This window comes from Helianthus annuus, chromosome 5 (genome assembly GCF_002127325.2).
Source record: "Helianthus annuus cultivar XRQ/B chromosome 5, HanXRQr2.0-SUNRISE, whole genome shotgun sequence".
NCBI classification, from domain to species: Eukaryota; Viridiplantae; Streptophyta; class Magnoliopsida; order Asterales; family Asteraceae; genus Helianthus; species Helianthus annuus.
Genome location: NC_035437.2, coordinates 98420470 through 98446329, shown reverse-complemented (window position 1 = coordinate 98446329; position 25860 = coordinate 98420470). Strand labels below are relative to the sequence as shown.

General features: G+C 43.4%; 1 long non-coding RNA gene and 1 other non-coding gene across 2 annotated transcripts; both read right to left on the bottom strand.

Annotated features, from left to right (window-relative positions):
* Nucleotides 1–562: 562 nt before the first annotated feature.
* LOC118492283 lies at nucleotides 563–2394 on the bottom strand. The gene is made up of 3 exons (XR_004892961.1): nucleotides 2009–2394; nucleotides 1060–1134; nucleotides 563–619 (listed from the first exon to the last, which is right to left on the bottom strand). It is a non-coding gene; the product is annotated as an uncharacterized LOC118492283 (long non-coding RNA).
* Nucleotides 2395–3410: 1016 nt separating this feature from the next.
* Nucleotides 3411–3517, bottom strand: LOC118492797. Its single transcript, XR_004894799.1, has one exon. It is a non-coding gene; the product is annotated as a small nucleolar RNA R71 (small nucleolar RNA).
* Between the last annotated feature and the right edge of the window lie 22343 nt (nucleotides 3518–25860).

Genomic DNA, 25860 nt, shown 5'->3' with positions numbered 1-25860 from the left:
AAGTGTATGTTAAAGATTAGACAAACAAGTGTAACATGTCAAGAATAGCACAACAAGAGTGGAATAATGAAACAAATATTAAAACACATAAAAAGTATGTCAGATTAACACATAAAGGATAGAACAATCAAACAAGTATCAACACATAATAAAACAAGTATAGCATGTCAAGTGTTAACACATAAGTGGCATATATGCTTAAAAGAATCAAAAGAGAATAAATAAAAACAAATAAAGTAGCATGCGAGTAGTTTCAAGCAAAACATGAGAGTAAAGCTCTAAAACTATAGACTAGGTTAAAGCATTCCTACTTTTCCTAATTCCCTGTAGTTATGGCTCTGATACCAATCTGTCACACCCCAACCAATGGCGGAAACATCGGGATGAGACGAAGTGTGAAGATTGAAAGAGACTTCATAACGCTACTTGTGACAATATTTAATAAACCGATTTCATTTCATAAACTAAATTGTCAACAATACAAGGAATTCAAATAACAACAAGTTCAAAAGGAATACATAACAACATAATCAAAATTGATACAACATTTAAACCTAAACGTATATATGTGTATCTAGGCATCAACGCTACTTCATTTCATAGCATCATCATCATCAACCTGTAACATGTTAAAATAAAATTCAATGCAAAAGCAAAGGCGAGTACACAAGGTTTAAATAGTATAGCATAAGTATAAAGCATTTTACTCGAATCCACATGGTAATTTGTATACAAGGTAACTAACATGCATAACATTACGTCTAAACCCAAAGTGTCCACTAGTATTTAGCATCCCTCGCCACAAAAGTGACGAGACCGTATAGTATATTGACTTAACAAACCCCCGTCGGGTGGTGTGCTACTCCTATAGCGCTATAATTGTTAAGCGATGGTATAACATAGTAATGGCATAAAGCATGTATTATCTAGCATAACAAGTAGCATGTATAACAGATTGAGTTCATAAAGCATGTTTATGTGTGTGTAAGTGTAATTTTGTATGGTAACATGTTACAACCCAAAAGTGGTTTAAAATGTAAATGGGTCGAGTGTACTCACATTGGTTGCGTATGAGAATTTCTTGAATTAACGCATGAGTAGAGATTGGGAAAACCAAGAGAACGAACGATTACCCTAAACGCATAAATACCACATAACGAACTAGTTATTATATCTTAAAATTTCCTCGTGTTTGGGGACGTTTGTATAACCTAAATGTATACTAATAACAAAGTATAAAAATAGTATTTATTAAACTGTTGAGATAAATGTGGTTAATTTACAATCTAGCATGTTATTATACGTGATTAATATATCAATCATCTAGCCATGTGTTTTGTTAGTCTTGTAAACCTTCAAATCTTAAATCAAGGCAATACACTTAATATAAATAGACATTCACTCTTTACTAGTTTAAATTATAATTTTATAATATTTGTCTAAAGAAAATATGGTGATCAACCCAAAACGTATATCTCTTATATGCAATATAGTTTAAAACATTCTATTTTGAATAGAATTTTGTTTTCAAAATCATGATTTGTAAATAATCATCTCTAAAACAGATTATGTAACCATAAGATTCTAGCTTATAAATTCAAGTCTTTATATGTAAGTAAATCATAAAGGCATCAGCATAATTTTTCATTTCAGTAAAAATATAAGTGTCCCAACCCAGAACCAGACGTATCGAACTCGATTTCATCTTTTTTTTAAACAACATTTCACAACTAAATAATTTGTATATTTTTTTTTAGTTTAAACAAAACATATAGCATCATCTTCCTCATTATATTACAACTACAGAAACTAGTACGTACAAGAAACCCCTCAAACTCATGTTGCTGTTTATAATATGAATCAAATGATGGTGTTCAATTATAGGATAAATCATATAATTAAAAGACAAAGAAAGGTATACCGAATATGGCGAGTTAACCTCCGAACCAAAACTGAATCAAGACTCGAATCAAAACTTAAACAAGCGAAACCAGAACCGGATTCTAACCTGAACATGAAATCTGACCCGAACCGATCGTGTCGCAAAAGTTGACCGGAGTCCCGAACTCGCACCAAACTGAACCCACCACTGTCATGAGAAACCAGCTTCGCCACCGCCGCAAATCTTTGTCGGAGGGTGGTGTCGAAATCGCGTAGGTCGGGGGGAGTGGGTGAGGTGTTTGGGGATGTCGCGGCTGGAACAACCACCGCTGTTTGTTTCGTCGCCGGAGTTGGCTCCGGTTGCTGGAGCCGGCTGTATTCAGATGAGGGAGAGAGAGTTGAAAACTCTTCTTCTTTTTTTTTGTGTTGCACAGTGGAACCTAGAGGGAGGAAGAAAAGGGTGTCGGCTGGTGAGCTTTATTTTGGATGGGTAGGGTTTGGTACCATTTTGTATCTTCAAATAAATGCACCAATAGTCCCTCAATTTTTAAGGAGTTACTTAAATGGTTAAGTCAACTTGTTTTGAGTTTGATTTCCTATAACTAACTCGGTTATCTATATAACCTTTAAATCAATTAAATTAATTAATTAATTACTGTATTTTTATTTTTATTATTATTATTTTTTTAACAAAATAAAATAATGAATTAATTAAACAGGTCATTAACCATACAAATATCTTTCGACGGTTAACTAACTCGCGAAGAATTTTCGTGGTTTCAAAAGTTGGGATTTGGATCTTTCAAAACGAGTCGGATTTCGAGAATCTATTTTGACGGATGTTACAGTGTTACAGGAGCAGAGGGCCGTGTCAAAATTCCAGTTTCTGGGAACTTGAAAACAAAAACTTTTTATGGACAGCACGGGGCCGTGCCGACACCAGCACAGGGTCGTGCTACTCTTCTGATCGGGCATTTTTTTTGTTAGCAGAAAATCACAAAATTCTGTATAATTAGTAGGAGATACAGTCTGGTGCATGACTTCCACCTTCGACAAAGACATAAAAGTGCCACTTGACGAACCCGAGCGCTTTTTGAGAAAAAGACTTCAAGCTAAAAACCAACAAAAAACCTCAACCCAAAATCCCCTATTACGTATCAACGCACTCTCATGGATTAGCTACGGCCTACGTTCGGTAATCTTGGAGCCGCTATTAACCCTTCTAATGTCGATGCCAATAACTTTGAGCTTCGATCACACTTAATCCAAATGCTTCAAAATTCCGCCACTTTTCATGGCCTATCCGATGAAGATCCCCATTTACATAATACCAAATTTTTGGAAATATGTGACACCTTCCGGATCAATGGAGCCTCCAACGATGCTATCCGACTCCGTATGTTCCCTTTTTTCCTTTTAAAGACCTAGCAAAAGGTTGGCTAAAAACCCTCCCAAGTGGGTCCGTGCACACTTGGGATGAACTTACCCAAAAATTTCTCTACAAATATTTCCCTCCCGCTAAAACCGCCAAACTCATGACCGAAATTAACTCCTACTCTCAAGACGACGGGGAATCATTGTACGAGACATGGGAAAGATTCAAGGAGCTATTGAGGAAATGCCCACATCACGGTCTTGAACGTTGGCAACAAGTGTCCACTTTCTACAATGGATTCTTACTACACACAAGGCAAATCCTTGATTCTGGCTCCAGGGGACATCTTGGGAATTGGCGCCCCGAGGAAATCTATAGTCAAATTGAGGAAATTGCTCAAAATAGTTTTCAATGGCACATTCCTAGGGGCTCAAAATCTATTGCCCTGGGCGCCCAAAAAGTGGATGAAACAACTTCTTTACAAGCACAAATCGAAGCCTTAACTACAAAAATAAAGAAACTTGAATTAAACAAAACGGCTTCGATTATGGCATGCGAAGGATGCGGCAGCCCCCATGAAAACTAGAGTTGTATGAAAGACTTAGAAAATCAAACGAAAGTGGTGAATTACCTAAATAACCGGCCACAATGTCACACCCCAACCGATGGCGGAATCATCGGGGCGCGGCACTAAGCGAAACAGATTGTCCAGAAGTTTCCACAACAACTATTATATAAATTCAGTTTAAATGACATGTCCCATAACGTGTCCCAAATAAATAAATGTGACAACTCGTATTTCGAACCTATTCTTGTGATTTATGTGACGTATGTGAACGATATGTGATCTTATGAAGGTGAATGATTATATGAGTGTTATGTGATATGTGCTTTTAATGAATGAATGCATGATATGTTATGTGAATGTATATGTGTTACATGAACCGGATCGCACAACATAGACCCGATCGCACAAGCCCATTCGGGCTTTACTTTTGCACTCGGACCTACAGGGCAGCCCAAGTGTGGGTTCGGCCCAACCCCTCTAGAACGATTAACACTTAGAGTGTTAGTAACCTTCTCATACTTTGCTAAACACCCTCACACACAAAACCCTAGCTCTTTCTCTCTCTCCCTCACGAACCCGATGGCAACCATCTCTCTTTCGAAGCTCTTGACTTGGCCGATCCCTTTCTCCTCTCAATCCGGTTAGTGCTTAGTGTTTTGTTAATTATATGTGTATGATATTAACGATTTGCATGATAACCTAGGAGTCTTGTTAATATGGTGAACTATGATGTTAATTGGTAGTGTTCTTGTTAATCGGCTCTCATGTATGTATTGAATGTATCATATTAATCAAATGGTAATTGATGATACTTGATAATCGGCCGCTATGCTATATGTTTCGAATTGTTAATCATGTGATGGTGTTCTAGACAATCGGACATGTTTAGGTGATGTTGTTGTGCTATCATAAATTGTTGTTTTCATAATGATTTAGGATTAATCGTATGTAACCGGTTGGATGTTCATGAAATCGGACTAAGGGATATGATTATGAATAATGTACACGTTTTGATTACATTTAGGGTTCATGTGAATTAGATGCTAGATTGCCTCGTTTGATCGAAAAATTTTAAAACAAGAAACTGTTGATTGGGTTAATTGATATGGTAAAATAGGAAACTGATTAAATGATTGTAACCGATTTTGCATGAAATCCGGATATTTAACACCGATCGCACAAGCCTCTTGATCGTACAAGAGGCTCTGGTCGCACAAGATCACACGTACAAGAGATCGCACAAGCTGTCCGGGTCGCACAAGGGTAACCGGAGCCACTTATGGGTTATTTAGTTGAGCTGTTATGTTATTGGACTACTTGGGTTATTGGGCCGAACAAGTCCAAACCCAGTCGCACAACCCAAGCAGATCGCACAAGTCTGCTTGGATCGCACAAGTCACTTATATGTTATTGGGCCGTATTCTGTTGGGATAGATTATTGGGCCGGGTATGTTTGGGAAACATCTAGTGGATCGCACAAGACGATTGGACTTGTGCGAGCCCAATCGTGAATAAGTTATAATTGTTGAACGTGTTAGTGTATGTTGCTATTATCCGTGTGTGTTCCTTATCTGCTAGCTTATGTGAAACATACGTGCATTACTTGAGTCAAAACCTGACTTGTATGGTAACCCTGTTAGGACGTGGTTGACCACCCTTAGTTCAAGGAACCTTTTGTGTATCTGCCGAGCAAACCAAGGTGAGTTCACACAGACAAGGCATGGGATTCCCGGGTTGGGAATTGGGTTGGAAGATTTGAATTGGATAATTACTCGTACTTACGCTATTGCTAGACTATAGACCATCGTCCTCAGGTTAGTCAGGACACTTACGTAAAACCTACGTAAACTAGTATTTACCACTGTCTCCCGGGTCGGGAGGACACTTATGTAAAACCTATGTAAACTCATACCCACTACTGTCTTCCTGGTCGGAAGGACACTTACGTAAATCCTACGTAAACCCCACACGTACCACTGTCCTCGGGGAAGGGCACTCACGTAAATCCTACATGACCTTGTACGTACTCCTGTTCTCGGGCTAAGAAGAACACATGGTTGCAATTAGTCTAGTAAGTATAAACATGGGAAGCCCCCATTAGTAATAAATATAATCATGGGAAACCCCCACTAGTATCACATACATACAAGGGAAGCCCCCACTATATGAATATACGATCTATTATAACGAACTTACTTTCTGTGAACTCGCTCAACTAGTTGTTGACACTCTGCTGCATGCCTTGTAGGACCTTAGGTACTTATGGAGCTTGCACAAGGAGGAGCAGGTCGTTGTGGACAAAGATTCGTGAATGCTTGTTAAACATTTATAACATTACACACTTAATACTTATGTTTGGGTTTTTACATTAATGCTTCCGCTACTTGAATAAAGTTTGGTTGAACATCAATCGTATTGACTTGGGTTTTATGAACTACTTTAACTATTATACACTATGTTCGATATGATTGATGGCTTGATCCTGGTCATGTCACGCCTCCAAGCGGTGGTACTCCGCGGGTGGATTTTGGGGGTGTGACAGATTGGTATCAGAGCCATTGGTTATAGAGAACTTGGTTTTAATATGGGAAAAACGTTTTTATTAAAACCAGACTATAACCTGAATAGTGCTCAACGATTCACAACGACGCTTCGCTCCACGTGCAAGACTCGACATCCTAGGTAATATGGTTTATGTTTATTACCTGCTTGCTAGAAATGCATAGAACTTTGCTCGTAGTACGTTTAGATACACATGACACTAATACGTGGGAATACCTATGTGCTTACACTCTTCTGTCATCGCACTACTCGCGAACCATTCTCACTTACGCTACTTTTCTATGAAGATCATGTCTGGACGCGTTAACATGACTCAAGCTCAGTTGACGGCTCTCATTAACGAACAAGTTGCGGCGGCACTTGCAGCCGCACAAGCAGGAGGTATATCCTGTAGTCATAGCACACACTAGGCTCATTAGATCCTACACTCCTAAACCAACTCTCGTGTTTAACTTTGTCCTATTCGTACACAATAGGTCAACACGCACAGCAACCTATCTGCACTTTCAAGAACTTCATGGACTGTCGTCCAAGCACATTCAGTGGCACAGAAGGAGCAGTGGGACTACTCCATTGGTTTGAGAAGCTCGAGTCAGTGTTCGAGATGTGTGAATGCCCTGAGGCTCGCAGGGTCAAGTACGCCACTGGCACGTTGGAAGGGATTGCGCTAACCTGGTGGAACACGCAAGTTCAGATTCTAGGGTTGGCAGCTGCTAACGCCACCCCTTGGAACAATTTTAAGGAACTCATTAAGAGGGAATACTGCACGCGTGATGACATTCACAAGTTGGAAGATGAGTTTTATCATCTGAAAATGACGGGGTCGGAAATTGAAGAGGTCGAACGAACTGGCCATCTTGTGTCCAACCATGGTGGACCCTCCAATCAAGCGCATCGAGTTGTACCTCAAGGGTCTAGCCTCAGAGATTCAGAGCCGTGTGACATCGGCTAACCTCGACAACATCCAAGACATCCAGCGTCTTGCCCATCGCCTCACGGATCAGGCGGTGGAACAAAACAAGTTGCCCAAACGCATCAGTGCTACCACTTCAGCTGCTACTCCTACTACCCCTAGTGACAACAAAAGAAAGTGGGAGGGGGATTCTAGCAAAGGTTCAGCAACAGTTCAGTCTCAAGCTCAGCAACAGAAGACTGACCACTACCAGAGTCCTAGTCAGCAATCTTCTGGTAGTTGTGGACAGAGAAGGTATCAAGGATTTCACCCCAAGTGTCACAACTGCAACAGACACCACAGCGGCCAGTGCAACAAGGGTCGTTGCCAAAGGTGTCTCAAGATGGGTCACGAGGCCAAAGACTGTAGGAGCCCCCGGCCTGCGAATCAGAACCAGCAACCGCAACTACCAGCTCCACAAAACCCGTAGCAGCAGCAACAGCGGGGCAACAGGGGATGTTTTCAGTGTGGGGCTGAAGGTCATTTCAAACGCGATTGCCCTCAATTGAACCAGAACTAGAATCGCAACAACAACAATCACCAGGGCAATGGGAACCACAACAACGGGGGAAACAACAACAATGGCAATGAAGCAAGGGGACGTGCTTTCGTACTGGGTCGAGGTGACGCAATGAACGATCCCAATGTGGTTATGGGTAAGTTTCTTCTCGACGATATTTATGTTACTGTTTTATTTGATTCGGGTGCGGATACAAGTTATATATCGTTGAAAGTCAGTAAATTGTTAAAACGTGCACCAAAACTCTTAACCACCAAACATGTAGTAGAATTAGCTAATGGTAAGAGTCTAGAAGCCACGCAAGTAGTCAGGGATTGTAATATTGTCTTAGCCGGTCAAGCTTTCACGATCGATCTTATTCCCATAGTCTTGGGAAGCTTCGATATCGTTATCGGGATGGATTGGTTGTCCCAACATCAGGCAGAAATCTTATGCAGCGAGAAGATCATTCGTATTCCCCGTTCTGGTCGAGAACCTCTCGAAGTTCAAGGCGACAAGAGTGGTGCTGTGGTTGGCATCATCTCTTTCTTGAAGGCTCAGAAATGTTTACGGAAGGGTCACACCGCTATTTTGGCACTCGTTACTGACGCATCAACGAAGGAAAAGAAATTGGAAGACATTCAAGTTGTACGCGACTTCCCTCAGGTGTTTCCTGAAGATTCACCTGGTCTACCGCCTCATCGTCAGGTCGAATTTCAAATCGAGCTCGCTCCAGGAGCAGCACCCATAGCTCGAGCACCGTATCGTTTAGCTCCAACTGAACTGGAAGAACTGTCAAAGCAGCTACAAGAGCTCTTGAAAAAGGGCTTTATTCGTCCAAGCTCTTCGCCTTGGGGAGCTACAGTGTTATTTGTGAAAAAGAAGGACGGTACCTTCAGGATGTGCATAGACTACCGGGAACTCAACAAGGTGACGGTGAAGAACCGTTATCCTCTTCCGCGTATAGACGACTTATTCGACCAGTTGCAAGGGTCGTGTTACTACTCCAAGATAGACTTGAGGTCAGGATACCATCAGCTGAGAGTCCGGGATGAGGACGTCTCCAAAACAGCTTTCAGAACTTGTTACGGCCACTACGAGTTTCTAGTCATGCCATTCGGATTAACGAACGCACCTGCCGTGTTTATGGACCTTATGAACAGGGTGTCCAAACCCTACTTAGACAAATTTGTGATAGTGTTTATTGACGACATCCTGATCTACTCCAAGAGTCAGGAGGAGCACGAGCAGCATCTACGACTTATTTTGGAACTCCTACGAAAGGAACAGCTGTACGCTAAGTTTTCGAAATGTGACTTCTGGCTTCGTGAAGTCCACTTTCTAGGCCACGTAGTAAACAAGGATGGGATCCAGGTTGATCCATCCAAAGTAGATTCGATCAGGAACTGGCCTGCACCACGTACACCAACAGAAATACGCCAATTTTTAGGTTTGGCGGGATATTACAGACGGTTCATCAAGGACTTTTCAAAGATTGCTCAGCCGCTTACACTACTGACACAGAAGGGTGTCACCTACCGTTGGGGCAACACTCAGGAAACTGCTTTTCAGCACTTAAAGGATAGGCTTTGCAGTGCACCTATCCTCTCATTGCCAGAGGGCACGGACGATTTTGTGGTCTATTGTGATGCATCCATCCAGGGTCTTGGATGTGTGTTAATGCAGCGCGACAAGGTCATTGCTTACGCTTCACGCCAACTTAAGGTTCACGAACGGAACTACACGACGCACGATTTAGTGCTGGGAGCTGTTGTTTTTGCACTCAAGATATGGCGACACTACCTGTACGGTACCAAGTGCACTATTTACACCGATCACAGGAGTCTCGAGCATATCTTCAGACAGAAGGAATTGAACATGCGTCAACGTCGATGGGTTGAATTACTGAACGATTACGAATGTGCCATCAAGTACCATCCAGGCAAAGCCAACGTTGTGGCTGACGCTCTCAGTCGAAAAGACACTCTACCTAGACGCGTGCGAGTACTACAACTTACTATTCAGTCTAGTCTTCCTGCACAGATACGAAATGCTCAGGTAGAAGCATTGAAACCAGAAAACGTCAGGGCTGAAGCCTTACGTGGCTCAAGGCAACGATTAGAACAGAAGGGAGACGACGCCTACTATGTAACGGGACGTATTTGGGTCCCACTTTATGGAGACTTACGCGAGCTAGTAATGGATGAAGCTCACAAGTCCCGTTACTCGATATATCCAGGGTCGGATAAAATGTACCATGACATCAGAACTACTTATTGGTGGCCTAGCATGAAGGCCCACATCGCTACCTATGTCAGCAAGTGCTTGACTTGTGCAAAAGTCAAGGCAGAGTATCAGAAACCAGCAGGTTTACTTCAGCAACCAAAGATCCCACAGTGGAAATGGGAAGAAATTTCCATGGATTTCGTTACTAGTCTACCTAGATCCCAGCACGGGAACGATACTATTTGGGTGATCGTGGATCGACTCACCAAGTCTGCTCATTTCTTGGCTATCAAGGAAACTGATAAGTTCTCCACACTAGCAGACATATACTTGAAGGAAGTAGTCTCAAGGCACGGGGTGCCCACCTCTATCATTTCGGATCGCGATGCACGATTCACGTCAGAACTATGGCAGGCAATGCACAAGGCTTTTGGCTCTTGGTTAGATATGAGCACGGCTTATCACCCTCAGACGGATGGGCAGCCTGAGCGCACGATTCAAACTCTAGAAGACATGCTTCGGGCATGTGTCATCGATTTCGGCAATAGCTGGGAAAAGCATCTCCCTTTGGTGGAGTTCTCGTACAATAACAGTTATCACACCAGCATACAAGCCGCTCCATTCGAGGCATTGTACGGGCGTAAATTCCGGTCACCTCTCTGTTGGGCAGAGGTGGGGGATAGTCAGATCACGGGTCCAGAACTCATAGTGTACACCACGGAAAAGATTGCACAAATACGACAACGCATGGCGGCAGCACGCGACCGTCAGAAAGACTACGCGGATAAGCGTAGGAAGCCATTGGAATTTCAGGTCGGGGACCGGGTTTTACTTAAAGGCTCACCCTGGAAGGGTGTGGTTCGTTTTGGTAAACAGGGCAAACTCAATCCGCGGTATGTCGGACTGTTCGAGATCATAGAAAGAATAGGCAAAGTAGCCTATAGACTGAACCTACCAGCTGAACTCGGGGCAGTTCACAATGTTTTTCACGTGTCGAACCTGAAGAAATGCTTGTCAGATGAGACCCTCATAATTCCATTGAAGGAACTCACTATCGACGAACAGTTGCACTTCGTTGAGGAACCAGTTGAAATCACGGACCGGGATGTTAAGGTCCTCAAGCACAAGAGAATCCCTCTTGTTCGAGTTCGTTGGAAAAGTATCCCCAGTTATTCACGAACAGTACAACCACTACTGAGGCTGAAGCTACCACGGAATTTCGGGACGAAATTCCAGATCAACGGGGGGAGGATGTGACGCCCCAGGAAAACCAATAAACGATACAACCTACCTAGCTTCCTCAGTGGGTACGTACCAAATTTCGGGACGAAATTTCTTTTAAGTCGGGGATAATGTGACAACTCGTATTTCGAACCTATTCTTGTGATTTATGTAACGTATGTGAACGATATGTGATCTTATGAAGGTGAATGATTATATGAGTGTTATGTGATATGTGCTTTTAATGAATGAATGCATGATATGTTATGTGAATGTATATGTGTTACATGAACCGGATCGCACAACATAGACCCGATCGCACAAGCCCATTCGGGCTTTACTTTTGCACTCGGACCTACAGCGCAGCCCAAGTGTGGGTTCGGCCCAACCCCTCTAGAACGATTAACACTTATTGTGTTAGTAACCTTCTCATACTTTGCTAAACACCCTCACACACAAAACCCTAGCTCTTTCTCTCTCTCCCTCACGAACCCGACGGCAACCATCTCTCTTTCGAAGCTCTTGACTTGGCCGATCCCTTTCTCCTCTCAATCCGGTTAGTGCTTAGTGTTTTGTTAATTATATGTGTATGATATTAACGATTTGCATGATAACCTAGGAGTCTTGTTAATATGGTGAACTATGATGTTAATTGGTAGTGTTCTTGTTAATCGGCTCTCATGTATGTATTGAATGTATCATATTAATCAAATGGTAATTGATGATACTTGATAATCGGCCGCTATGCTATATGTTTCGAATTGTTAATCATGTGATGGTGTTCTAGACAATCGGACATGTTTAGGTGATGTTGTTGTGCTATCATAAATTGTTGTTTTCATAATGATTTAGGATTAATCGTATGTAACCGGTTGGATGTTCATGAAATCGGACTAAGGGATATGATTATGAATAATGTACACGTTTTGATTACATTTAGGGTTCATGTGAATTAGATGCTAGATTGCCTCGTTTGATCGAAAAATTTTAAAACAAGAAACTGTTGATTGGGTTAATTGATATGGTAAAATAGGAAACTGATTAAATTGATTGTAACCGATTTTGCATGAAATCCGGATATTTAACACCGATCGCACAAGCCTCTTGATCGTACAGGAGGCTCTGGTCGCACAAGATCACACGTACAAGAGATCGCACAAGCTGTCCGGGTCGCACAAGGGTAACCGGACCGCACAAGCCACTTATGGATTATTTAGTTGAGCTGTTATGTTATTGGACTACTTGGGTTATTGGGCCGAACAAGTCCAAACCCAGTCGCACAACCCAAGCAGATCGCACAAGTCTGCTTGGATCGCACAAGTCACTTATATGTTATTGGGCCGTATTCTGTTGGGATAGATTATTGGGCCGGGTATGTTTGGGAAACATCTAGTGGATCGCACAAGACGATTGGACTTGTGCGAGCCCAATTGTGAATACGTTATAACTGTTGAACGTGTTAGTGTATGTTGCTATGATCCGTGTGTGTTCCTTATCTGCTAGCTTATGTGAAACATACGTGCATTACTTGAGTCAAAACCTGACTTGTATGGTAACCCTGTTAGGACGTGGTTGACCACCCTTAGTTCAAGGAACCTTTTTTGTATCTGCCGAGCAAACCAAGGTGAGTTCACACAGCCAAGGCATGGGATTCCCGGGTTGGGAATTGGGTTGGAAGATTTGAATTGGATAATTACTCGTACTTACGCTATTGCTAGACTATAGACCATCGTCCTCAGGTTAGTCAGGACACTTACGTAAAACCTACGTAAACTAGTATTTACCAATGTCTCCCGGGTCGGGAGGACACTTACGTAAAACCTACGTAAACTCATACCCACTACTGTCTTCCGGGTCGGAAGGACACTTACATAAATCCTACGTAAACCCCACACGTACCACTGTCCTCGGGGAAGGGCACTCACGTAAATCCTACGTGACCTTGTACGTACTCCTGTTCTCGGGCTAAGAAGTACACATTGTTGCAATTAGTCTAGTAAGTATAAACATGGGAAGCCCCCATTAGTAATAAATATAATCATGGGAAACCCCCACTAGTATCACATACATACAAGGGAAGCCCCCACTAAATGAATATACGATTTATTATAACGAACTTACTTTCTGTGAACTCGCTCAACTAGTTGTTGACACTCTGCTGCATGCCTTGCAGGACCTTAGGTACTTATGGAGCTTGCACAAGGAGGAGCAGGTCGTCGTGGACAAAGATTCGTGAATGCTTGTTTAACATTTATGACCTTACACACTTAATACTTATGTTTGGGTTTTTACATTAATGCTTCCGCTACTTGAATAAAGTTTGGTTGAAAATCAATCGTATTGACTTGGGTTTTATGAACTACTTTAACTATTATACACTATGTTCGATATGATTGATGGCTTGATCCTGGTCATGTCACGCCTCCAAGCGGTGGTACTCCGCGGGTGGATTTTGGGGGTGTGACAATAAACAAGTTACATAGAAAGCAACTAGGGAAATAATTCCGTTCCGACAACTCAGATTCAATTATTATTACAGACAATTGTTTATTATTTCTAGACTCCCTAGCCTCGATTTCATCACCACGCGCCTAAGCATCCTAGCAACTTAAGCACCTGTCACATACGTTAAAATAAGGTCAATACATGAAATGTAAAGGTGAGCATACAAGTTTGATAATAGCATATAGAGTTCGAATAGTTTACGCATAACCAGCACGTACACAGAGGAAAACGAAGCATGTTAATTATCGACATGGACCTATCGATACCAATGACTGCGGGTTAACCATCCGAGACGGTTCGCAATACATGATTACCACCGTAATCCATGCAAGTAATTGTCCTTAACAACCCCCGTGTGAACGGGTGCTGAGTCCAAACTATAGTACTACGTCGTTAAGGCAGGTAGACAGCATTCCACGTGTAAACACAATCAACAAGCATTCATTTAGTCACGTAATACATGCATATTGGTTAGCGTTCAAATAACTTGAGTAGTGTGATTGTTTGTGTCTTGACATAAGCAACGTATGTAACACCCAAAAGTGTTAAAAGCAAAAAGGGATCGAGTATACTCATAGTGATTGATTATGGATTGAAGGGAGCGCTGAGAGTAGGGTTAGCCTGAATAGTTCGATAGTACAACAATGAGTAACGTGGAAATGCAAACAAATGCGGATGGATCGAATAGGCTGGTTGATCGAACGACAGGTTCGATCGAACGGTCTGTTCGATCGGCTGGTATATCCGATTGGACAGTCCTGTTCGATCGGCCGGTAGGCTCGATCGGCTGGGCCATTCGAGTGGATTGTTTCTTCCTCTGGTGTGTTTGTGTTTGAGGATTTGAACTTTTGAAGTTTTCGTTGTAGTATATGAGAACACAAAAATGTCCTTACCTTTCAGGTCGATCGATCGAACAGTCCGTTCGATCGGCCGGCTTAATCGATCGGCTGGGAACCTTAGAGTGATTCTCAACAGAATGTCGCTCGATCGAACAGTCTGTTCGATCGGCTGGCATTCCCTACTACGAACGAGTTGTGAAAACGATTAAGTGTTGAAGAGTAGTATCTCATGATCCGAAGAGTAATGTTCACTAAACGCAGTTCGATCGAACATCCCTTCCTCGATACTATGCTTCATGAAATTTTAAAGTGTGGGACCATGTGCTAGACGACCGGCTGGCCCGGTCGATCGGCTGGTATGTCCGATCGGCTGGGCTGTTCGAACAGCCTAGCCGTTCGGCCAGCATTTCTGACCTGGTCGGCCTTTCGTCTAACACTTGGCTGTTTGGTTACTTGTCATTATATCGAGGTAGTTTGATAACGAGTTGAACTATGATACCTTCGTTCTTACTCGTCTCTCCGGCTCAGACAGGAATCACCCAAATCCGTCCGTTGAGCGGTTCGGAACGTCGGCTTAGAGTTTAACCCATTGTCGGTGACCCTCGTAGATAGAACCCGAATCTTGAACCATCCAACCATTGGAATGATCGGTGGGTTGGCTCAGGCTCCGTTTCTACCGGGTTGAAGGCGTTGAGTGTAAAAGAGTTGAAAGAAAGTTGGGATTCCTTCTTTCAATCCTTCACAACTTGTGGATGTTTAGATCTTTGATAGATCTTAACTTGTTTATGTGGGAATCGGTTAGATCTAAACTATTCATGGTTGAATGAGGCCAAAGTTTGATGTTCTTCAAGAACATCATGATGAGAAAGGATGAAGAATAGGAGCTGGCCAAAGTTAGAAATCGAGTTTTGAAAGATAGAAAGGTGTAGAATCAAGTAATGATAAAAAACGTACAAGAATTAGGGTGAAAACTTACCGGAGTTGAGAGAAATCTGAGAAAGGATGAAGAATAGGAGCTGGCCGGTCAGAACTTTCCAAAAGTGGAAATGAAGACTAGGACAACCCTATTTATAGGCTTCCAAAAGGGGAAAGTGGCAGCCGATCGGCCAGGAGCTCCGATCGGATGGGCTGCTCGATCGGCTGGCAAGATACTAGCCGATCGGCTGGCCTGTTCGATCAGGATGCCTCCTGTTCGATCCGCGACACACTTTGAGTATTTTGTGACGATTTTCGATGTTTCGATTTCGATGGACGATGATACGAATACGATAGAGTTCCTAGTCAAATTACTTTCAGTCCCAATCACTATATCTAACATACAATCTTCTATAAGTCACGTTTCGATGTAGGTCTCGATTGAGTTCGATTGCTTTTCGAGTTTCGATTCGATTTTTGATTGATTCGCTTGATTACCACACCAAACATATAAATAAACACGCACAAGTAACACATAAGGCACACACACACGTATAACAACACCAGAGTTCGCATAATTCGAGTCTCGAGCTTGATTGATGAATTGATTAACTTGATTATTGATTGATAACTTTATCGCATTGTTACTTCCTACTATTCACAGTCGTAAATCGGTCGTATTGATTAAACATTCGATCATTTCATTTATACAACACTTACTCCACATAATACAAATGTAAAAAGATCATTAACAGTCAAAGAAGTCAAAGTTGACTTGGACTTTGACTTTGACTTTGACTTTGACATTCGAAAACACGGGGTGTTACAGCCTCCCCTTGTTTAGGGAATTTCGTCCCGAAATTAGGTCGAAGGCTACACAACGCCGTGATTTACCAATTTGATGCTTCAGATCTATTTATTTAAACAACTGGGGGTACTTGGCCTTCATGTCGCTTTCGAGTTCCCAAGTGGACTCCGCGCCTCGTTTGCCTTCCCATCGGACCTTCACGATCGGGATGCGAGAGCGCCTGAGTTGCTTGGTTTGGCGATCCATGATTTCGACAGGCTTTTCCACGAAGTGTAACGTTTCGTTGACCTGAAGATCGTCGAGCGGTACGATTAGATCATGATCAGCAAGGCATTTTCGGAGGTTAGAGACGTGGAAAGTCGGGTGGAGATTACTGAGTTCCTCCGGTAGTTCGAGTCTGTAGGCGACTTTTCCGATTCTTTCCAGAATCCTAAAAGGTCCAACATATCGAGGCGCGAGTTTCCCTTTCTTGCCGAATCGGACTACACCCTTCCAAGGTGATACCTTTAGGAGTACGTAGTCACCAACTCCAAATTCAAGGGGCTTGCGTCTTTTATCGGCGTAACTTTTCTGTCTGTTCCGAGCTTTTACCAAATTGTCTCGAATCTGGTGGATTTTGTCAGTCGTTTCTTGTAGAATCTCGGGACCGGTTAGTTGCGAGTGACCGATCTCGTGCCACACAATAGGCGATCGACATCTCCTACCATACAAAGCCTCGAAAGGTGCCATTTGGATGCTGGCATGATAGCTGTTATTGTACGAGAATTCCACCAATGGCAGGTGTTTGTTCCAACTACCGCCAAAATCTATGACACACGCTCGGAGCATGTCTTCAAGAGTACGGATCGTTCTTTCAGTCTGTCCGTCGGTTTGAGGATGGAATGCAGTACTCAGATTAAGCGACGTACCAAGGGCCGCTTGAAACGTTTCCCACAATCGCGAAGTGAACCGAGCGTCACGATCTGAAATGATGTCACGAGGCGTACCATGATTACGAATGATCTCGTCGGTGTAGATTTGGGCTAGTCGCTCCACCTTGTAGTCTTCCCGTATTGGCAAAAAGTGGGCTGATTTCGTTAGACGATCGACTATGACCCAAATACTGTCGTGACCTGATGGCGTGGGTGGGAGTTTTGTTATGAAATCCATAGCTATACTCTCCCACTTCCATATAGGTATCGGCAGTTGTTCGAGTAAGCCAGAAGGTCGTTGATGTTCAGCCTTGACTCTTGCGCAAGTTAAACAGCTTCCAACGTAAAGAGCGATATCCCGTTTCATACCCGGCCACCAGTACTTATAACGCAGGTCCTGGTACATCTTGTCCGCACCGAGATGAATAGAATATCGGGACTTGTGGGCTTTATTCATGATGATCTTTCGCAAACCGGTCCGCTTAGGGATCCAAATTCGATCCAGATAATAGAATATTCCATCTGATTTGCTTACTAACTGAGCTCCATCGTGATAGATCCTCTCTTTCTTCAATGTACGCTCGTTAAAGCAAGCATGTTGGGCTTCGCGAATAAGGGTTTCGAGGTTGTGCTGGGCTTGGATGTTTCGGGTACTGAGCACGTAACTCTTTCTGCTGAGCGCGTCGGCAACCACATTCGCCTTGCCTGGGTGATAACGAATCTCACAGTCGTAATCATTGAGAAGTTCTACCCATCGGCGTTGACGCATATTGAGCTCTCTCTGATTAAAGATGTGTTGTAAACTCCTGTGATCAGTGTAGACTGTACACCTAGTACCATACAGGTAGTGTCGCCAAATCTTCAATGCAAAGACAACCGCGCCTAGCTCGAGGTCATGGGTTGTATAGTTCTTCTCGTGGATCTTGAGCTGACGAGATGCGTAGGCTATAACCTTGTCTCGCTGCATGAGGACACAGCCGAGACCAAGGTTAGAAGCATCACAGTAGACAATGAAGTTGTCGCTTCCGTCGGGCAGCGTAAAAATTGGAGCGTTGCACAGCATGTGCTTGAGGGTTTGAAAGGCAGTCTCTTGTGCGTTTCCCCACACAAAAGGCTTGTCCTTATGCGTAAGGGCAGTAAGTGGCACAGCGATCTTGGAGAATCCTTCAATGAATCGTCGATAATAGCCCGCTAGTCTGAGAAAAGCACGAACTTCTGACGGGTTCTTAGGCGTAATCCAGCTTTTGACAGCTTCAATCTTCGCAGGATCGACATGGATACCCTGACTATTCACGATGTGACCCAGAAACTGAACCTCCTCCAACCAGAATTCGCACTTGGAGAACTTGGCATAGAGTTGGTTCCCCTGAAGTAACTCGTGAACCAAACGTAGATGTTGCGCGTGTTCGACTTTCGATTTGGAATAAATCAAGACATCGTCGATGAACACGATGACGAAACGGTCAAGATAAGGCTTACACACGCGATTCATCAGGTCCATAAAAACCGCGGGTGCATTGGTTAGACCAAAGGGCATAACTACAAATTCGTAGTGGCCATAACGGGTTCGAAAAGCGGTTTTGGGGATGTCTTCCTCTTGAATCCTCAATTGATGATAGCCTGAGCGTAAGTCGATCTTCGAGAAACATGATGCACCTTGTAGCTGATCAAACAGATCGTCAATTTGGGGCAAGGGGTATCGGTTCTTGATGGTTAGCTTATTCAATTCCCGATAGTCGATGCACATCCGGAACGTCCCGTCCTTCTTTTTGACGAAAAGGACTGGCGCGCCCCAAGGAGAGGTGCTTGGGCGAATAAAGCCTTTTTCGAGTAATTCCTGGAGTTGGTTCGAGAGTTCCCGCATTTCGGATGGAGCGAGTCGATAAGGGGCTTTGGCAACGGGGTTAGCTCCAGGAATGAGGTCGATGCGGAAGTCGATATCACGACTTGGTGGTAGTCCGGGAAGATCGTCAGGGAACACCTGAGGAAATTCACGAACCACTGGAACGTCTTTGACTTCAACTTTCTTTTTCTTTCCCTTCTCCGCTACTACAATGTTGGCCAAGAAGGCTCGGTATTCCTTGCGGAGATACTTGCTAGCTTGAATACACGACATAAGCTTGAGACCTTTCGACGTTGTTTCACCGTATACACATAGAAGATCACCATTCGCGAGCGAGAATCGAATCATCTTTTCAAAGCACACAACTTCATCATGGTTTTCACGAAGAAAGTCCATGCCTATTATGTCGTCAAAACTTCCGAGTTGCATTGGAATAAGGTCGATTGGGAAGATGTGATTGTTGAGTTCGAGAGTACAATCACAGAGTACTGAATTAACGGCAATAGTTCTTCCTGTAGCAACTTCGACTTCGAATGACGAGGATAGATAGGAGCGCTTACGACTAAGGAGCTTCTCGAATTCAAATGACACAAAGCAGTTATCGGCTCCAGTATCAAACAAACATGATGCATAAATACCATTCACAAGGAACATACCATTAACCACGTTGTTATCCGCCTGAGCCTGGCGGGCATTGATGTTGAAAGTTCGGGCATGGGCTGCTTACTGCTGTTGCTGCTGCTGCTGCTGTTGCTGCTGGGGCTCTTGCTTAACCACCCTGTTCGGGCATCTGTGTAAAATGGTTAAGGTCACCACATGCAAAGCAGACTCGAGCATTAGCTGCTGGTGCTTGAGCTGCCTGTTGGCCTTGAGGGGCAGGGAGCAGAGCTTGGTTGAACGTGGCTTGAACTGGGGCTTGACGGGGACCATAGCGACAGTTCGCAGTGAAATGACCGTACAGGTTGCAGTGAGCGCAAAAACGACAAGCTAGACCCACTGGATGATGATACGAACATGTCGGGCAGAGTGGGTGAGGGCTTGTGTATGCACGCTTCGCTGGCGGTGCATTGATCACTGGAGCTGAGCGAGGGTGCTGCTGCTGTTGAGCTGGTACAGCCTGTAGAGGAGCAGCAATGGTCGTTACAGCACAGTTCTTGTTGCTGGAGCTGTTGTTGTTGTGCTTTTTCTTCCTTCTTGATGACTTGGAGGATTGAGCAGATGAGTCGGTGGGTGCTGCGGGGGCTTGGTCCAGAGACTTTGTTGGCTTATCCCAAAAACAAGACTTTACTCGCTTATCATTGATCTCAGCGGCGAGTAGGTAGGTTTCTTCGATAGTTGCTGGCTTGGCGGCGTGAACAAAGTCGGCTACACAATCGGGCAGAGCTCGAATGTACTTCTTGATGGCTTGATTTGGAGTCTTGACTTGATCAGGACAAATGATGCTAAGCTGCTTGAAGCGGGCAGTGAGGGCAGCGTTGTCTCCATCCTTCTGCTTGATTCCCCAGAACTCGTCCTCCAGCTTTTGGCGTTCATGAGGAGGGCAGAATTCGTCGATCATAATTGCCTTCAACTCCTTCCATGTTAGCCCGTAAGCTGCATCATTTCCGCGCTTGTTTCGTTCGGCCGTCCACCAGTCTAGAGCACGGGACTGGAAGACGCCTGTAGCATTGAGAATGCGGAGATGTTTGGGACATCCGCTCTAGCGCAGAGTGACTTCGACTGAGTCGAACCAGTGAAACATGGCTGTAGGACCATCTTCGCCAGTGAACTCTTTTGGTCCGCATGCTTTGAACTGCTTGAAGCTGAAAGCAGCCTTGCTTGAATCCTTAGGGTTTTCAGCTCGGGATTCTTCTGACGACTTGCTAGCGTTTTCATACACCTCACTCACAGCTTTCGCTACGGTTTTGGAGATAATAGCAGCGAGGTGTCGGTCTCTCTTTTCTTGGCGAGTCAAACGGTGTCGGGATCCAGACGACGACATGGTCTGCATTAGACATCGTCACGAGACTCAACACAACGAAATCGAATCTCACCTCACACGTCTAATACTGTCTAAAGCTTAGAATCACGTTGAATCACGTATCACGTAACTTATAGGCACATAATCACAGATACACACAGTCAGAGAGCACAGAAGTACACAGAGCACAGAATCACAGAAGGAGAGAAGCACATAAGCACATAGAACATAGAAGCACAGAAGCACATAATTACTTAGAGCACAAAACACAGAAACACGTAAATACCTAGGCACTTAATCACTGAAGCAGTCAGAAAACAGAAACCTATTCTTCAAAGCTCGCGTGTCGTTCGAATGGCATGTCGAATAGCATCGTATTAGCCTAACTTAGTTGTATCGCATAATATAGTATGATATCGTCTAAAGTTGCGACAACTGGATATCGAATTGAGATAGAACAGCAGTTGCGAGTCGTGTGTGTCAATTGAAATAATAGCAAAATCGAATAATATCCAAGATATAAACACAAAACAGAGAAAGCACACATAAGCACATAAAAATCAACGAGTCATCAAAGTACACGGCTGCGGTTTTCAGAATCGAAACACATAAAATCGAGAGATATATTGTCTGCGGCTACTAGACATCGACTACCCAAGGCAACTCGACTATTCACAGTAGACTTGTCATCATTTGCGACTCTAGAGGTCGTGTTTCTGCCTCGATTCTTGGGCATTCCACACGCGCTTCCTAGGTCATACTTGTGAGTTCAGGTCGTTGGAGTCCATCGAGGCCTTGGTGAGATAAATAAAGTCCAGAACAAACTGCCAAGGTCAGGGTTTCACCCCTTGACTTAGCAATTTCTTCCTTGTTTTAGCAATAATTGAGGAGGTTATTCATCAAAATATGGATTTCACTCCTGATTTGGTATAATTCTCCTCGTTTATTGGCGAAAATGTCGAAATGAAGAAGTAAAATCCCCATAAGTTAGGAAATTTAGTCGGGAGTTTGCGGTTTTCACACCTATTCCTGACCCAATCGCCTGACTTTAGTTGAAAATTTGAGTGCAATAATAGTGAAGAATTACAGAATAAGGCACATAAACTGGGTCTATTGGTTCCTAACTATAGTCTAGGTCTCTAAGACAGTGACCCGGACTAGGTCGTGTCTAACCTAATTCCCTATAGTTATGGCTCTAATACCAATCTGTCACACCCCAACCGATGGCGGAATCATCGGGGCGCGACACTGAGCGAAACAGATTGTCCAGAAGTTTCCACGACAACTATTATATAAATTCAGTTTAAATGACACGTCCCATACCGTGTCCCAAATAAATAAACAAGTTATCATAGAAAGCAACTAGGCAAATAATTTCGTTCCGACAACTCAGATTCAATTATTATTACAGACAATTGTTTATTATTTCTAGACTCCATAGCCTCGATTTCATCACCACGCGCCTAAGCATCCTAGCAACTTAAGCACATGTCACATACGTTAAAATAAGGTCAATACATGAAATGTAAAGGTGAGCATACAAGTTTGATAATAGCATATAGAGTTCGAATAGTTTACGCATAACCAGCACGTACACAGAGGAAAACGAAGCATGTTAATTATCGACATGGACCTATCGATACCAATGATTGCGGGTTGACCGTCCGAGACGGTTCGCAATACATGATTACCACCGTAATCCATGCAAGTAATTGTCCTTAACAACCCCCGTGTGAACGGGTGCTGAGTCCAAACTATAGTACTACGTCGTTAAGTCAGGTAGACAGCATTCCACGTGTAAACACAATCAACAAGCATTCATTTAGTCACGTAATACATGCATATTGGTTAGCGTTCAAATAACTTGAGTAGTGTGATTGATTGTGTCTTGATATAAGCAACGTATGTAACACCCAAAAGTGCTAAAAGCAAAAAGGGATCGAGTATACTCACAGTGATTGATTATGGATTGAAGGGAGCGCTGAGAGTAGGGTTAGCCTGAATAGTTCGATAGTACAACAATGAGTAACGTGGAAATGCAAACAAATGCGGATGGATCGAATAGGCTGGTCGATCGAACGGCAGGTTCGATCGAACGGTCTGTTCGATTGGCTGGTATATCCGATTGGACAGTCCTGTTCGATCGGCCGGTAGGCTCGATCGGCTGGGCCATTCGAGTGGATTGTTTCTTCCTTTGGTGTGTTTGTGTTTGAGGATTTGAACTTTTGAAGTTTTCGTTGTAGTATATGAGAACACAAAAATGTCCTTACCTTTCAGGTCGATCGATCGAACGGTCCGTTCGATCGGCCGGCTTAATCGATCGGCTGGGAACCTTAGAGTGATTCTCAACAGAATGTCGCTCGATCGAACAGTCTGTTCGATCGGCCGGCATTCCCTACTACGAATGAGTTGTGAAAACGATTAAGTGTTGAAGAGTAGTATCTCATGATCCGAAGAGTAATGTTCACCAAACGCAGTTCGATCGAACATCCCTTCCTCGATACTATGCTTCATGAAATTTTAAAGTGTGGGACCATGTGCTAGCCGACCGGCTGGCCCGGTCGATCGGCTGGTATGTCCGATCGGCTGGGCTGTTCGAACAGCCTAGCCGTTCGGCCAGCATTTCTGACCTGGTCGGCCTTTCGTCTAACACTTGGCTGTTTGGTTACTTGTCATTATATCGAGGTAGTTTGATAACGAGTTGAACTATGATACCTTCGTTCTTACTCGTCTCTCTGGCTCGGACAGGAATCACCCAAATCCGTCCGTTGAGCGGTTCGGAATGTCGGCTTAGAGTTTAACCCATTGTCGGTGACCCTCGTAGATAGAACCCGAATCTTGAACCATCCAACCATTGGAATGATCGGTGGGTTGGCTTAGGTTCCGTTTCTACTGGGTTGAAGGCATTGAGTGTAAAAGAGTTGAAAGAAAGTTGGGATTCCTTCTTTCAATCCTTCACAACTTGTGGATGTTTAGATCTTTGATAGATCTTAACTTGTTTATGTGGGAATCGGTTAGATCTAAGCTATTCATGGTTGAATGAGGCCAAAGTTTGATGTTCTTCAAGAACATCACGATGACATCACCCAAGAACACTTAGATCTTAGTGATTTCACGGTTAGAAATCGAGTTTTGAAAGATAGAAAGGTGTAGAATCAAGTAATGATAAAAAACTCACCGGAGTTGAGAGAAATCTGAGAAAAGATGAAGAATAGGAGCTGGCCGGTCAGAACTTTCCAAAAGTGGAAATGAAGACAAGGACAACCCTATTTATAGGCTTCCAAAAGGGGAAAGTGGCAGCCGATCGGCCAGGAGCTCCGATCGGATGGGCTGCTCGATCGGCTGGCAAGATGCGAGCCGATCGGCTGGCAAGATACTAGCCGATCGGCTGGCCTGTTCGATCAGGATGCCTCCTGTTCGATCCGCGACACACTTTGAGTATTTTGTGATGATTTTCGACGTTTCGATTTCGATGGACGATGATACGAATACGATAGAGTTCCTAGTCAAATTACTTTCAGTCCCAATCACTATATCTAACATACAATCTTCTATAAGTCACGTTTCAATGTCGGTCTCGATTGAGTTCGATTGCTTTTCGAGTTTCGATTCGATTTTTGATTGATTCGCTTGATTACCACACCAAACATATAAATAAACGCGCACAAGTAACACATAAGGCACACACACACGTATAACAACACCAGAGTTCGCATAATTCGAGTCTCGAGCTTGATTGATGAATTGATTAACTTGATTATTGATTGATTAACTTTATCGCATTGTTACTTCCTACTATTCACAGTCGTAAATCGGTCGTATTGATTAAACATTCGATCATTTCATTTATACAACACTTACTCCACATAATACAAAAGTAAAAAGATCATTAACAGTCAAAGAAGTCAAAGTTGACTTGGACTTTGACTTTGACTTTGACATTCGAAAACACGGGGTGTTACACACAACCACCCTGAGCTCCAAGTAACTCTTTCACTCTCGAGTGGCGAAATCATCCCAACTTTAGTTGGAGGGAACCATGGGGTAATAACCAACAAACTCAAAATCAACAATCTAACTTTCAACAACAACCCCGAAATGCGCAACAAGGCTTCTAACCACAACAACAAGGAGGAAGAGAAAGGCTTGAGGATCTCATCACTCGCCTTTTCTCTGAATCTGATAAAAAGTACTCGGAAAGGTTCCTACAAACTGAAGCCGAAATTAGAAACCAACGGTCTAGGTGCAAAATATAGAAAAAAAATAAGCCAACTTGCTTAGAATTTCGCCGAGAGACCACAAGGAGCCTTACCTAGTAACATCGAAGCAAACCCAAAAGCACAAGTAAACGTAATCAACCTAAGAAACCGGAAGGTAGGACCCGAAATCGAACCAACACCACAACAACCCGATTCACTCCCTATAAAAAACACCCATTTCCAATAACCAAGATATACCGAAGCAACCAAGCCACCCCCGGTCCCTTACCCTTGTCGTTTACTTCGGTAAAAGACCGACGAGCAATTCACTAAGTTCGTAAGCTTGCTTAAACAACTTCACATAAATCTCCCTTTTGTGGAAGTCCACACTCAAATGCCAAAATACTCCAAGTTTATGAGAGATTTCCTCACTCACAAAAGGAAGATTGAATCCATTCAACAAGTCACTTTAAGTGAAGAATGCTTGGCGACACTCCTCAACAAGCTCCCCCAAAAGAAGATTGATCCCGTGAGCTTCACCATTCCTTGCTCTATTGGAGGATCACTAATAAGCAATGTCCTAGCCGATTTAGGAG